Genomic DNA, 15,354 nt, shown 5'->3' on the forward strand with positions numbered 1-15,354 from the left:
AAGAGGAGAAGAAGAAGAAGAACAAGAAGAACAAGAACAAGAACAAGAAAAAAGAGGAGAAGGAGGAGAAGGAGGAGGAGAAGAAGAAAGAGGAGAAGAAGAAGAAGAAGAAGAACAAGAAGAAAGAGTAGAAGGAGAAGGAGGAGGAGGAGGAGGAGAAGAAGAAGAACAAGAACAAGAACAAGAACAAGAACAAGAAAAAAAGAGAAGGAGGAGAAGGAGGAGGAGAAGAAGAAAGAGGAGAAGAAGAAGAACAAGAACAAGAAGAAGAAGAACAAGAAGAAAAAGTAGAAGGAGAAGGAGGAGGAGGAGGAGGAGGAGAAGAAGAAGAACAACAACAACAACAGCAACCACAACAACAAAAACAACAACAACAACAAGAACAAGATAAGTTATTTTCCTGACACTAGGTCTAAATTTGTCTTTGTGTTTTTAGGTTCCTCCTGGTTATGTTTTCTGGAATCAAGCAGAAAAATTCTAAACACCTCACATAGTAACTATTCAAATAGTAAAACTCAGCTATTGGATTATCCCTGCACCCCCCACTCAAACCCAGCCCCTGTTTTCTCTTGTAAATGGTAAAAATTCCATTCCTTCAATTAGTTCTTATATATCTTGAACTCAAGACTCCCCGTCATGATGGTTACCCTCTTCTGGACACCTACAATTTAGCAAAATCTTCTTTAGACCGTGGTGTCTTGGACTGAATACAAGAATACAAATAAGATATGGCCACAGCAGAACACAATGAGACTTCACCTTCTTAAGTCTGGATGTAATATTTTTGAATGCAATGTGAGATTACATCAGTTATCTTGGCTGCCATTCCATACTAGATGATCTGATCCACATCTATGATCTGATCTCTAAGGTTCCTTAGAGTTCTAAATCCTTCCATCAGAGATGTTCATTTTCTCCATTCCCTCTTCCTCCCCACCAAAGAAAAAAAAAACTTAGAGAGTAAAATCTTTGTCTCCCTTCCTTTTAAGAGGCAAATTGAGAGTGTGGAAGAACTTCCAGATTGGTAGTAAATCCTATTTCTAGCAACAGATACTGCTTGGCTCCTATTTCCTCTATCCCGATGTGTCTCAATGGATGAGTTGTTGGAATGTTCCCTATCTGATGTACAGCAAAAGAACAATTTCTCTAAATTGTGTCTAATGGCAAAGGCGGTTACGTTTGTTCTATTTGAGGGGTTATAATTGGTTATGACTTTTATTCCACACGATGTTGGAATCATTCCATTACCTTTTCCTATACTTAATATTTATAGAGAACAGCTTGCATAGGATATTAGAATGATAGGCTTTAGGGCCAGGGAAGGTGACCAGGGCCACTTTCTCCATCTGTCACTAATATTTCCAGTCATTGATTTCTATGTAAATTTTAAATGTCTTTTAAAAATAGTGATTCTATTGCTACCTGAGAGAAACTGCTACTGGAAATTTTTTTTTGGAGGTTTGTTTCTCCATCTTCTCTCGTGTCTAATCTATGATTTTGAGATCAAATTTGTTTGTCTTTTCTTTTCAATTTAAGCCTGTTATTTGGCCTTTCCTTCTGTCCTAGGCTCATGTTTACCTTCCTTGTTTTGCTGAATACCTAATTCAAATCAACCAAAATAAAGCTACCATTTATTCAGCAGGTATTTCACCAGAGACAAGCACAGTATAGTAGACAAAGGTCTAAAATAGATTCAGGAAAGACATGAGTTTGAGTCTTTCTTCTGACGTTTACCAGTGGTGCTATCCTAGACAATTCTTTTACCCTAACATCTTCATCTCTCAAATGAATGTATATATGTATACGTGAGGGGAGATATCATGAATCTTGAACTCCCTGTTTCTGAGGGTTATTTTAAGGAATGCATTTTATAAACCTGAAAGGACCACAAAAATATCAGCAATTATAAGTAATTTACTTGAATATTAGAAGACATTCCTCTCTCATATAATTTTAAATTGTTATTCTTTAGTGTAAAAAAAGTTTATTCTTTCTTTTTTTTCTTTTCTCAAAAGTTCTGGCTTTTATTTTCAAGTGGAGAAGAGCATTTTTTTCATTCAAGGACAGTTGACTTTTATAAAATTCCCTTGGTAAATATCTTTTATCCCTTCACAGGTCTTTATATAGCACACAATGTTTTCTAAGCTCTTAGGTTGTTTATGTTGGCTAATTATAATGGACCCCCTCCTCCCCCCAATTTATGATAACATTGTACATTGCTGTCAAATACAGGATAATGAGAACAATGATGATTATGAGCATAGGGTCTGAATTTTGTAGGATCAATTATAATTGCTCTATTTGAAAAAGCATAATTCCATAGCTATTTGGTTTGGGCAACATAATGTTTTGTGAAGAGATGAAAGGTATTTTTTCTAACCAAGGCACCTTTATAAAAGCCAGATGTCCTTAAAGAAGAAAATATCTTTCTCATTTTGAAAAAAAAAAGAGTAAAAATTTGGTCAATCAACAAACAAACATTTATTAAGTTGGGCATGGTACTAAGTTCTGAAGACATAAAGAAAGGTAAAATCTTGAGAAATTTGAGAAAAAAAGCAACCATTACAATTTCCACTGCCACCACCATCATCACCATCATCATCATTATCATTATCATCATCAAAATTACCAGTCTAGGCTGGAACAACAGTGATAAATTAACAGAAAATTGAGGCATAAAAATATAAGAGCAAGATTTTTAATAGACATATCCATATCAAATACACATAATGTCCAAGCTGGAAAAAGAATTCTCAAATACCTCTATGAATTTATAAGTTCAAGAATCTTGTCCAGTGCAATGATCATAATCCATCTGTGTCTATTCTGTGTGACTTTTGTCTCTCTCTACTGCCCCCCTCCCAAAAAAAGGAAAATCCCTGCCACAGGGTGTCATTCAACATGCTTGTTATCTTCCTTGTTATGATGAGGCCAACCACGAAACCTGGCTGTTTATCTTTCATGCCACCTTCTAGCCACATGATCAATCTAACTATACTTAATATCGTGCAATGCCTTGATTATTAGAGGCAGCTAGGTGGGACAGTGAACAGCAAGTTGGGCTTGGAGTAGGGGAGACCTGAGTTCAAATCCATCCTCAGACACTTATTAGCTGTATGACTCTGGGTAGCTCCATTAATCTCTGTCTTTCTCAGTTTCCCTAGCTATAAAAAGAGGTTATAGGAGCACTTGCCTCCCAGTGTTGTCGTAAGGATCAAATGAGATATTTGTGAAATGCTTAGTGAAGTACCACAGTACGTGTTTAATAAATTCAATTTTCTTCCCTCCTCAATTATTTCTTTTACTTCTATTCTTCATGGTCATTCTTTACTTAAATGCTACATGCTGCCCACATCTCCCTTACCGTTCTCCATTGCCCTCTGTGTAACACTTATTTTTAATTCTTTGGAAGCAGTTATTTCCCATGTCTTATCCTCATATAGCAACAATTATTCAATATTATTTCTTACAGGATGGACCATTGTTTTCTTGTGAAGCTTAGGGTCAGTAAAGGAACTTTGCAATTTCCTGAAGACAATACAGACCTCTCTGTTTTTCTGTCCAACTCTTAGACCCACTTGTCCATCAGTATTTTTTGTCCCAAATATACCTACTTTTTTGTTTTGTTTTGTTTTGTTTTTAGGCAATTGGGGTTAAGTGACTTGCCCAGGGTCACACATCTAGTGTCAAGTGTTTGGTCTGAGGCCAGATTTGAACTCAGGTCCTCCTGACTTGAGGGCCAGTGCTCTATCCACCCAACTATACCTACTTTTGAACAAAGTCTATAGGATGTCTCTCCAAGGGCTTATTGAAATCTCGGAAACAGACATTTTTTCATTCACTTGGTTTTTCTTTTTTGAATAGATAAGTAATCACTCTTTTGAGTGATTGCAGATCTCCTCTAAGAGGCTGTGCTGTGGTTTGGGGATTTATACAATCAATATAATGCCATCTCTAAACAGAAACATCTGGAGGACCTCACCATCCTCAAGGATTCCTCTCCATCATAAACACTATTCTTTATGTCCTTTATCATCATTAGTGAATCCTTTGACAGACACCTCCTCATTCAATTCCTCTCCTGTTATTTTTATCAGAGTTTCATTGATAAACTTTCCACATTGTCTTGAATGATTTTAATATGTGGGTGAGAGGTGTCTTTTTGTAAAAGTGTTTTACTCTACTCAATTAACACAATACTATTCAATAAATAATAACAGTGGAATCCTATATTTTCTTTATCTCTCAATTATTTGTGAAATGATGAATATATGTGATCCATTGTTGAATGTAATTTGAGAAAGGCTTCCTATTCCATATTAATACCCTTATCAAGGATGCTTCAAATTTGGGTATAGATGACTCTCATGGCATTTTTACATAGATTAGAGAGTAGGCATGTGGGTTCATATGGTTGCCCCCATAAAATCCTAATGTGATGCCTCATCCTGGTGTATGTTATTTTGACTTCTTGACATCTATACCAGCAGAATGTAATCTCTTGCAGGTTCAATCATGTTAGAAAGGTTTTTAGTGGAAGCCTAGTAACAGACTAAGTCCGTTTTCCAAGTATCAACTCAGCTAACAATTGAGAGACATAGAATAGTAGGCTGACTATCTATCTATCTATCTATCTATCTATCTATCTATCTATCTATCTATCTATCTATCTATCTATCTATCTATCTACCTACCCATCTGTTTGCCTGACTATCTTTCCATAACCAATCCTTGAAACCAGAATTTTGATATGGACCCCAGTCTTGTGCAGTCCCCTGCTTCTTCTGCAATGAAGTTGGATGACTAGTGAGGAAGAAGACAAAGAGAATCACCCTTTTTTAGAGTATCAGTATGCTTTGCTTTGACTATTGGTGCTCCAAATGGGATATCCTTGTCCAATTGCAATAAACATACTTCTAGAGTGGCTAAATAATATCAAAATTTGCATTTCTGTTACAAACAGAATTGGAAGAAGAAAGTTGCTGCTAGATAAAGAGTTGGCTCATGTACATAACTTGGAGAGGCAAAAGGAAAAAAAAAGTAGGCAGAATGGATTGTGTTGAATACTCAAAGATAACAGGAAACATAATTTCATAGACTACAAATGGTAAGTATGAAAAAAAATAAAACACCATGAAAATAATTGCAAGTTTTGCAAAATATCATTTGCTAAGAATCAGATTGTAGAAAAAATATATGAAGAAATTGGTAAGACCCTCAGATTAACATACATTCATATGTTAGTGACTTCATTGTAAAATGGGAAAACAGAAAGATGTAGACAAATATATGAGAAAGTAGGATTGAGGAAGAACGAGTGAGATAGGCCAAATAATTGAAGATTTAATAGAAAACAGATATTTCTAGATCATCTAGACTTAAAACAGCAATAACAACAGCTGGTAGATGTTGAACATGGTTGGCACTAAATGGCACACAAAGAAAACTAGATTACATTTAACAGACTCTATATCTCTTTATTGATATTGGAGTAATGTCTGAATATGTAACTATGGGTCTACATGGAGTGAGATCAACTGATTAGAGCTAAGCTCAGAATTAATAGAAAAGAGAGGCAGATAAAAAAAAGAGAGAGGCAGATAGAAGACAGAAACAGAGACAGAAGGACAGATACTTGTTTTTGACATTTATTTATATCTCCAGGATTTAGAACAATGCCTGCTAAATACTATACAGTTAATAAATGTTTACTAACTAATTGTAAAAATGGTTTTGGAAGACAATAAAAAATCTCTGAATTATTAATCTATATATTCAAAATAAAAATGGGAAATGGACAAGAGAAATGACATTAACACCAACCATGATAATATCAGCCAGAAATCAATGTAAATGAATTGCCACAAAAAGGAGACCATAAGAGCCCACAAGACAATCAATAAATAATATTTATTAAGTCTCTACTATGTTCCAGGCACTGTGCTATGTGCTGAGGATACAAAAAAAAAAAAAGCCAAAAGGCAATGCCTTCCCTGAAGGATCTCAAAATTTCCCCCATTAGAGATAGACAACAAATGAACAAATATATACATACAAATTATACACTAGATAAATAGGGGGGAAAGTAACAGAGGAGAGTCACTAGAGTTAGAAGGGTTGGGAAAAGTTTTCTGTAGAAGATAGGATTTTAGTTGGTACTTAAAGAAAGACAGGGAAGATAGTAGGCAGATATGAGGAGGGAGAGAATTCCAGGCATGGGGAACAGTCAATAAAATGCCCAGAGCTGAGAGAGGGAGTGTTTTGTTTACAGAACAGCGTAGAGGCCAGTGTCATAAGATAACAGAGTACATGGTAGGGAGTAAGGTATAGAAAGACTGGAAAGGTAGGAGGGGGCTAGATTATGAAGAACTAGATTATAAATAACAAACAGAGCATTTTACATTTAATCCCAAAAACAATTGGGATCCACTGGAATTTATTGAGTAGGGGAATGACATGATTGGACCTGCGCTTAAGAAAATCAATTTAATGGCTGAATGGAGGATGGACTGAAGTGGGGAGAGAATTGAAGCAAGAAGAGAAGAAAAAAAGAAGGAAGGAAGAAAAAGAAGGAAGAAACAAAGAATGGAATAAAGAAAGAAGAAAAAAAAAGAAAAAAGAGAGAAAAGAAAGAAGACTAATAATTCCTCATCAAGAGGGACTAAGATGTATAGATATGCTCACAGTACATGACAAAGAGCTTAAAAACCTATGAAATATTTTTTGAAACAAACATATCATGTGACCAAACAATATAAATGCTGACAATAGATAAGTTGAATTTTCCCAAAGTGAACCAAAATGATTTATTTCTTTACAGAGTTTATGAAGCAGCTAAGACTCAGGAGTGGAATCCAAAGGTACTCCACGGGTGACATTCACATGAATGAATGTGACACTCTTAATAAAGAGTACTGAACAAATCAATGCATTGAGTTTTTAGAAACGGAAGGGTTTATGTCAGCAATTCAGGATCAGATTGTTGCTATTAGAAAATAGAGCAAAGTTATCATTAATGAACCCAGAATTAAAAATCAATGTAGTCATGGAAACTGGACAATGTATTTTACATCTATTGGATACCTAAAAATGCATTAAGTGCCTATAGCAGAAAGTTGCCATCTTTTATAAATGAATGGATGAAAAAATGCCACATAGCCTCTATGGGCTAGTGAATAGGATGTATTGGGATTGGAGCATCATTCCAATCAATTCTGTGTCCTACAACCCCCTAAATCTTCCATTTATTCATAAATATTTAGTGATACTTCTTTAAGTATTGGGAGTCATGAATACTCATAATTTCCAAACTACATGGAATAGAGATTTCAAAATTCAGAAATCCAGCAGAATAAATTAAAACTAAATGGGAAGAAGATTATATATATGTCAATCTCATTATAATGTCTACTAATCGAGATGTCCCAGGTTTGTTTTCAGTTAGTCTACAGAAGATGAGCTCATATACCAGTACTCTTTTTCAGTAGGAAGAAAAATAGTCAATATATCCACCTGGGCAACAGACCATGGAATAGTAAGTACATAAAAATAATGGCAGGATAGTGACACCTTAAAAATATATTTTTTTTTAATCTGGACCCATCAGAAAGTGTGAGAATAATGAAATAATATTGATAACAATCATTGAAATTAAGGAAAAGTAGTTTGATGACCTTTTCCTATGATGAACCATAAAATCCTAATAGAGTTACTGTATCCTCCTGAAGACATTGGTACTCCTTTTTAAGGTTGTCAAAGGATACTATCTACACCACGTGCCAAAAGTCTTCATGCAGTTTTAAGTTTCAACTTACATTAATACTTTTGGAATGCCCTGTACATTATCTCATTTCAGTCTTGTAATAACTCTGTGAGGTAAGTGTTATAAATATTATCATTGCCATTTTGCAAATGATAGAACAGATATTGTGAGATATTAAATGTATTTAGCATAAGGTCATTAGCTTGACATAAGATATTAAATATATTTAGTTGGAAGGAGCCAGGATTCAAATCCAAGTCTGCATCACTATGGGTCCAGTGCTCTGTCTGTCTTGTCAGTTTACTTTAAAATTAACTCACAGATAGATCATTTTAGGTATTTTTATGAAGTGTTAACTATCTCATACTAACTTCCTTTAGAGGCCACAAATACCACCTGATCCCTTTGTTTCAATTAATTTCATTGCATTAGTTGAAAGTCCTTTCAAATGTTTCTCCTTCTATTAAAAAAGAAATAAAAAGTAATTCTACCTTACTCCAGAATCAAATGATGGACATGTTTTATAAGCTTGCTCCTCTAGCCATGACTGCATTGTGGTTTATATTGAGCTATTTCTTTATCCTGTGTTCATCTTCTGATGGAAAAGAGAAGTTAAGATTAAAATGAACATTAACTAACCAAAATAAAATTAGGAACTATCTAGCTCTTAGCTATTTTCCAAGATAAATATCAAGGCAACAGTGGATAAATAAATACACTCAAGTAGTATCTACTCTGCTGCAACAGAAAATCTAAGTGTTAGCCTAGGCCTCTAACCCAGCATAATCTCTCAAAGTCTATGGCTGCTTTTTTTTTTTTTTTTTTTTTACTGGGAATTAATAGTCATTGCTTATCTGGGCTCTGACTCTCTTTCAGGAATGTTTACTGTCTCTCCATATGTGGATTATTTTCCTAACCTGATAGGGCTCCTTATGTTTGTTCAAAGTGAACCTGAGACAACATGGAAACCCTTAAGCCAATGGCAAGATAAGCATGGCCTTAAAATGGCACCTCATTTAATTAGCATTTTAATGTTCCATCGCTAGCTTTCTTCCATAGGTAACAATGGGAGGTATATATGAAATCCAGGGCAAAAAAAAATAAAGTAGCTAAGATGAAAGAATATAGTTCAATAGAGATGCAGTTTGGCCAACAGAAACCTGAAATCATCTGAAAAGATGTAATTACTGAAAATCATATTTAGCAGAAATGTTTGTCTACACAATTTATTTTCTCTGGCTTTAATCATAGCTGGGGGATGTTGCAGCTGCTGTTTTTTCTTTGATGATGTCAGAGAATTTAAATTTACTAACCCCAAATTTGAGTTATTTTTCCTCTATAAATTATCAAAGATTTATAAGAAGCTACTTTGAGGCCCTGAAGCCAGGCCTAGTATGAGTAAAATGATTATGGTAATAATATCTTACATTTATATAGTGCCTTTCAACCAGAAGAACCCCAAAGTGATTTATAAAGTCTACTTACAGGAATGATTTTACTTGCTTGGGAAATAAATTCACCTATAGGATTGACATAGCATCCATTTTAACTCTGCATTGGCTATTGGGATAGGAGGTAAGGCTGAGTAAACTCCAGACCCTACCTCAGAACCTCCTTCATAAATCACACCATGTAGCATTTCCTAACTTCTCCACATTGCACTTGCCTCTCCATTTTCAGAATTTTTATGACCCATTTGAATAGTCAATAATATTCTGTGTCATGAAGTTATACATGCATACTTCAATGGTAGCAGCATCTCTTTGGTGTGGGTTTTCCTTCCACTCAGGCAGAGCATAACCTATCCATGCCTTCTCTTCTAGGGCAATTATTTGCCATGCCCTACTATAAAATTTCCACAGATGATCTCCTCAAGAAATTAGAGATCTGCCTCTAGGCCTTTTTTCAAGCTTATAAATACAACAGCTTGACCATCCATCTGTTATCCTTCATTCTCGGTACCTGAGCAGTCTATCTCCTTTGCTGATGCCATGTGTCTTTGTGAATGTATTTCATTCCACTTCTTGTACACTGACTTCCTGGGGACGCACTTCTCTTGCTTCTTCTTGTGCATTGATAATTTGTTGAAGCTTGGTTTTACCCATTATCTAGTGACCTGGACTCTTCAGACATTAAAGTAGTTTATCTGTTGCTGCATATTGTCTTGTGTTTTCCAACTTTTTCATATCAGTTAGTATTGTATCTACTGACCAAGATGGATCAGAGCCATACACATACAAAGAAGGTATATTCAACTTAATTTTGCCAATTGGAAGGGGGAGAACCAATGTTAACATCTGTCCCAGGACTTGCTGAGTTGCCCTGAATCCCTTCTGCTCACATCTATAGGCAGTGAATATTGGCCTTGTGACCCTAAGGGAGTTATTTAATGGAGCTGCTCCCCATGAAAACTCTCTAAGACTTCAAATTGCAAAGCAAGTGCTCTGCTTGCATTGATCGAGGGCTTTTCCTCACTGGTATCCACCAATGAAATCACAGGTCCTGTCCAAAAAGAAGAAATTTTAAATAGCCTCTGTGGTATGATTTAAGGTTTTCCAGGAAAGAGACACCACATTCCCCTTCCCCACACCACCAAAAAGGGGGGGGAGCACCTCAAAACACTCAAGCTCACCATTATTCAATGAAGTTGGTGATGCCTGAGATTACAAAGCCAATATGTCACTTGACTTGCCTTCCCCACATATTGCCTTTAAAACTTCAAGAACCCTAGAGGGTATAAAAGACTAGGCCAAAAACTTAGCCACCTAGTACTTGGAGGAAATTGCCTGAGGTGAGTTTCCTATGTGAACCAGTATGCCATAGAGATGACATGTTTGAAAGTTTCTCTAAGGTGTGAATGAATCTAATTTTAACTTTGTGGGCTCAATTGGCCACTGATAACAGTAACTGACTTTGGAAAAGCACTTTACTGTTTGCAAAGTACTTCCCATTCATTATCAATCTCATTGGAGCTTTACAACAACCCAGTGAGGGTAAGGACCAGTGGTGATACCTAGTTGGGATTTGAACACAGGACTTCCTGACTCCCAAGTTTCAACACTTTATCCAATAGACCTGTAGCTGCAGGGTTGTATGGAGTGTTCAGGAGGACTAGCACCTCTAATGTGAGAGCTTGCAGAGACCTTTTCAGAGCTGAAAAGTCTTGGTGTCCACCTGATTCATTCAACTCTCACCTGTGATTTCAAGAAGCTGTAGTACATGTAGCAGCCATACTCGGGTAAACCATCTTGGTAGATGGGCTAAACCAAATCGAAGGTAACTGACAGGCCTCAAACCTGTTGGTGAGTTAAGGAGATATCTATCCCAAGCATGTGAAGACATTCCCTGGTGGAATGGGTAGATGAGAATAATTTGTTCCAATGGCCATGAAGGCAGCTGAAGTGGGTGTTGTAGGGCACTTAGAGCTTGTCAGATATCAAGCTGCCTAGGTCATCCATTGAACCCTAGGCCATCATCAGTCATTTTATTTTTGTCCTGTCACTGGACTTCGATGACTCAGGAAGAGAGAGTGAGATGGATGACTTTGTCCAGCTCTGCCTTGCTTAACTCCAATCATACAAGTCAAGACATCATCCTGTGATGTCACTGGTCCCCTTTGAAAATGAAAGATGAACAACAACGTAGGCAGAGATCATGTATCCCCGCTATGATGCCTTACAGAATTATTGCTTAAAATCAGGTGTTTGATAAAGAGCCAGCAAATAGATTAGAAGAAAGTATGAGGGCAGAATCCCATTTTCTTCAAAGAATATTCCATTCTGGAGTTGCCCTGTGACCTAGTTTTAACAATAACTATAAACAGGGTAACAAAAGGTGACACGTACAACATGCTTTAAGTTTTATTCTCTATAATACCCTCCTCTGCTTGCTCACAGTGGTATGACCTGCATTCTTGAAGGTAATGTCAGTGCAAGGGAAACTCCAGAATTTCCATTATCCAAATCATGGGTGGTGGGCAACACTATTTATTTGGCTGTATGTGGTATTCAGATGGAACAATGGTAAAATGTCAAAAATGAAAAGGAAAGAGGTATAAATAAACCAGACAATAATGAAAGCCTAATTCTTGTAAGAAGTTCTTCTAAGCCATTTATGTGTGATGTAGCATTTGCCCCTGTTCTATCTCTTCTCTGAACATGAAAATCCCATTTTCCTCTTCTCCTATGCTAACATTATATTTGCACTGGCTTTTCACCACTTTCAGCTCTATATATTCCTTTCCCCAATATATAGTGATATGGAATATATAACATAGCTAAAGGCCATTGAATGACTTTCAGAAGAAAGAGTAGATGAAAAGTAATCTATAAAATGAATTATATTGCAAAGCTGAAATAATATTTTTTTAAAAAAGCAAATTCATACATTTCTCTGTCACTTTATTTGTATTGTCAAAAGCAACATTTACAGGTTTTTAAGCAGTCAGTAAAATGAAAAAAATTGGAAAGATCAAATGAGATCATATATGTAAAGTGCATGGCAAACCTTAAAGCATTTTATAAATGCAAGCAATCATTTTTGAGTAGTGTAATAGCAAAGATTTGTTTGTAACAACACATATTTATTAAATGTCTATTCAGTGATAGAATGAAACACAGAATTGATGCATCTAGTATCTATCTTTCTGTCATCATTTAGAGATAAATATTCGTAAATGATAGAGATAGACAGATAAATACATAGACACATAGATAAACAGAGAGACAAAATAGCTATCCAGATTGACAGAAATCTAGGACATCCGATATCAATGGACAATTAGATGGACCAAGGATTGAAATGGAAGACAATTTTGGTGCAGGTTGCCTTTGGGAAATTTCACAATTCTTTTAACAACCTCAAACTTCTTCCTTAAAAATGATCCATTAAAAAAAAGACTAATATTCATCTAGTGCTTTTCAGTTGTGAGTAATGGAATAATCTGAAGAACTGAATTTCAGCATCACTCAAAGTTCAATGGAGGTGCACATAGTGAGTATGAGAAGCTTGAAATCTATAATAAATAGGAAATAGTGAAAGAGCAATGGCAGAAATGATGTGATCAAAGAAATTCATGAAGGCTGAAAAAAAAAACTGAGCCGCTCACATGGTAAGAGCAAGAGATTACCCGCAGATAGACCATATTCTCTATTGGCATCTAAATGGAAAGAATTCTTACATGTAACAAGTGGGCTCATGGGTAATAATAATGGTCCTGTGTGAAAATAACAACATAAACAACAATAACAATCTTCTTCCTTCCCTTGTCTTTCTCCTCCACATCCCCCTCCTCTTCAAATTTGGCAGGTCTGGAGAGAGGTCAAGAAATCCTTCCAGGCACAGGGGCAAGATTTCAAGCAGCACTCAGCTTTAGCAATAGTAGAGCCAAGTTGCCTCAATTCCCAGTGTATATCCCAAGTGCCAGAGCCTCAGGTTAAAATGGCAGAAAGCCCTCAAAGTTCCAATGCCAAATTCACCAACGCTCAGTTCACTTGAGCTTTTAACCTGCAGGACTTGTGTTTCCTTTAGGGGTCTCCGTAAATGGATCTGGATGATGTTGCTGCTGCTGCTGTTGCCACTGATGATGATGATGATGACGACGATGTACTTTTGTTTCTTCTGTGGGAACTTGGGAAGACTTCATACCACATTACCTTAGCTTAAGCTGCAGAGAAATCATTGATTCTTGTGTCCCTAAGTGCAAAACCTTTCCTCTCTCCTAGAAGTATCTTAGCCCAGAAAATAAGACATATTATCCTCGGTGGATTTTGGCTATATTTATTAAATTTCACAAAATGCTGTATATTCATTATCTCATTTGAGTTTCATAGCAACCCTTGGAGAGGACTACCATGATGATATGGCGAGGTGGTGGTGGAATGGAATCATTATTTCATCAGAGAAAGGAATTATCTGTGTGGAAATTTCTCCCACAAATGCCGATCGGTAATTCATCTCTAACTTACCATCATAGAGAGTTGCCTGGGGTCACCAATAGACAAAGCGACTTGCACAGAGTCACAGAACAAGGATGTATCCAAATTCTTCCTGACTCCATGTCTAGGCTTCTATATACTATATCTCAACCCAGCACCTAAACAAATAACAATAACACTACTTTACATTTATTATGAATATATTTCATACTAACTTAGGTGTGTATATGTTGTTTTCCCTGACTTAATGGAATATAAGTTCCTTGAGAGTATCTCTAATGATGAGGAAGGAACCATGTCGCTTTTGTCCTTAACTTAAAGATTAGTGGTACATGCTGCTCAGATGAAAGGTTCCTTATTTAAGTTTCCATTTTTTAAAAATTAAATTTAATATATACTTTTTTTTTACTAAAATTCTCTTTTCTCCCTTCCCCAACTCTGATAAAAAAGCAAGAAAAGCAAAACTCATGCTACCAGCATGTATCCTCAAGCAAGACAAATTCCTTACATAGAGCATGTCAAAAACAAAACAAAACAACAACAACAAAAATAAAACAAAACCAAAAGCCAAAAAACCTCTAGAACTTTAATCTGAATATATCCCTTTTATCAGGTGGTGGGTAACACTTCTCATTATAAATATTCTAATGTTAGCTATATTGGTTTTCTTTATGAAAAAACTTTTAATTTTAAATAATCAAAGTTGTGTCTATTTTACTTTCTGTGATACTCTCTCTTTTTCTGTTATGAATATATTTGACAAGTTCTTTCTTCCTTGTTCTAATTGGTTTATGGTATCACACTTTACGGCTAAATCATATACTCACCTGGAGATTATCTTGGTATTCTTTGTGAGATATTAGTCTCTAGTTTTAAATTTTCATTTGAGTATTTGACACCTCAATGAACAGGATAACTTGTATGAAGATATGTGTACTTTTGTACTTTTGGGGAAAGTGATGAGAGGAAAGTGATTTGATGATATTCTTCAAGATCAGGAATTGCAAATACATGATACACTAAAAAAAACCCCAATAATTTCACTGTAGGAAAGAGGAAGATGATGAGTTCTGGTAGCTAAAGATTTCCTTATCATAGTACACCATAAATTGAATGTGAATTATCTCACTGTTACTACTCATTTTAATCTTGAGGCATTTGTTATGAGATTTGTATATAATAAGAAGAATATAAGATAAGGATGAGACAATTATTCTCACATTTGCTCTATCATGACCATCTCCTTCTTGGAGTTGTGTGGCCTTGGATTTTTGAAAGGATGTGAACTACATGGCTTGGGTATAGTTGCTTAGAGATGGAACCTATATGTTGTTTATTGTTTGTCCTTACTTCTCAAAGAAGATCAATGACATCAAGAGGGTAATAGCTTCATTTTCAAGTGAACTGAATTTAAATGAGGCAGATTTGTGCAAAGTCATCAGCCTCACTTTCTCCTCCACAGTGATTGGAGTCCAGTGGCAAGACATTAGTCAGGACTATTAGTGATGGCCCCAGATGCAGTGAGAGACCTTGGCCTTTTTAAGCTAAGGTCTTTTCCAAGTCTCAGTTTGTCTGAGGCAACACCCATTCAGTAATTAAGGCCTAGGTAAGGATTGAGGCAAAAGATGGACTTTATATAAACGTGAAGAAAGGTGA

The sequence above is a fragment of the Vombatus ursinus genome, unplaced genomic scaffold, assembly GCF_900497805.2.
Source record: "Vombatus ursinus unplaced genomic scaffold, bare-nosed wombat genome assembly UNPS02014847.1, whole genome shotgun sequence".
NCBI classification, from domain to species: Eukaryota; Metazoa; Chordata; class Mammalia; order Diprotodontia; family Vombatidae; genus Vombatus; species Vombatus ursinus.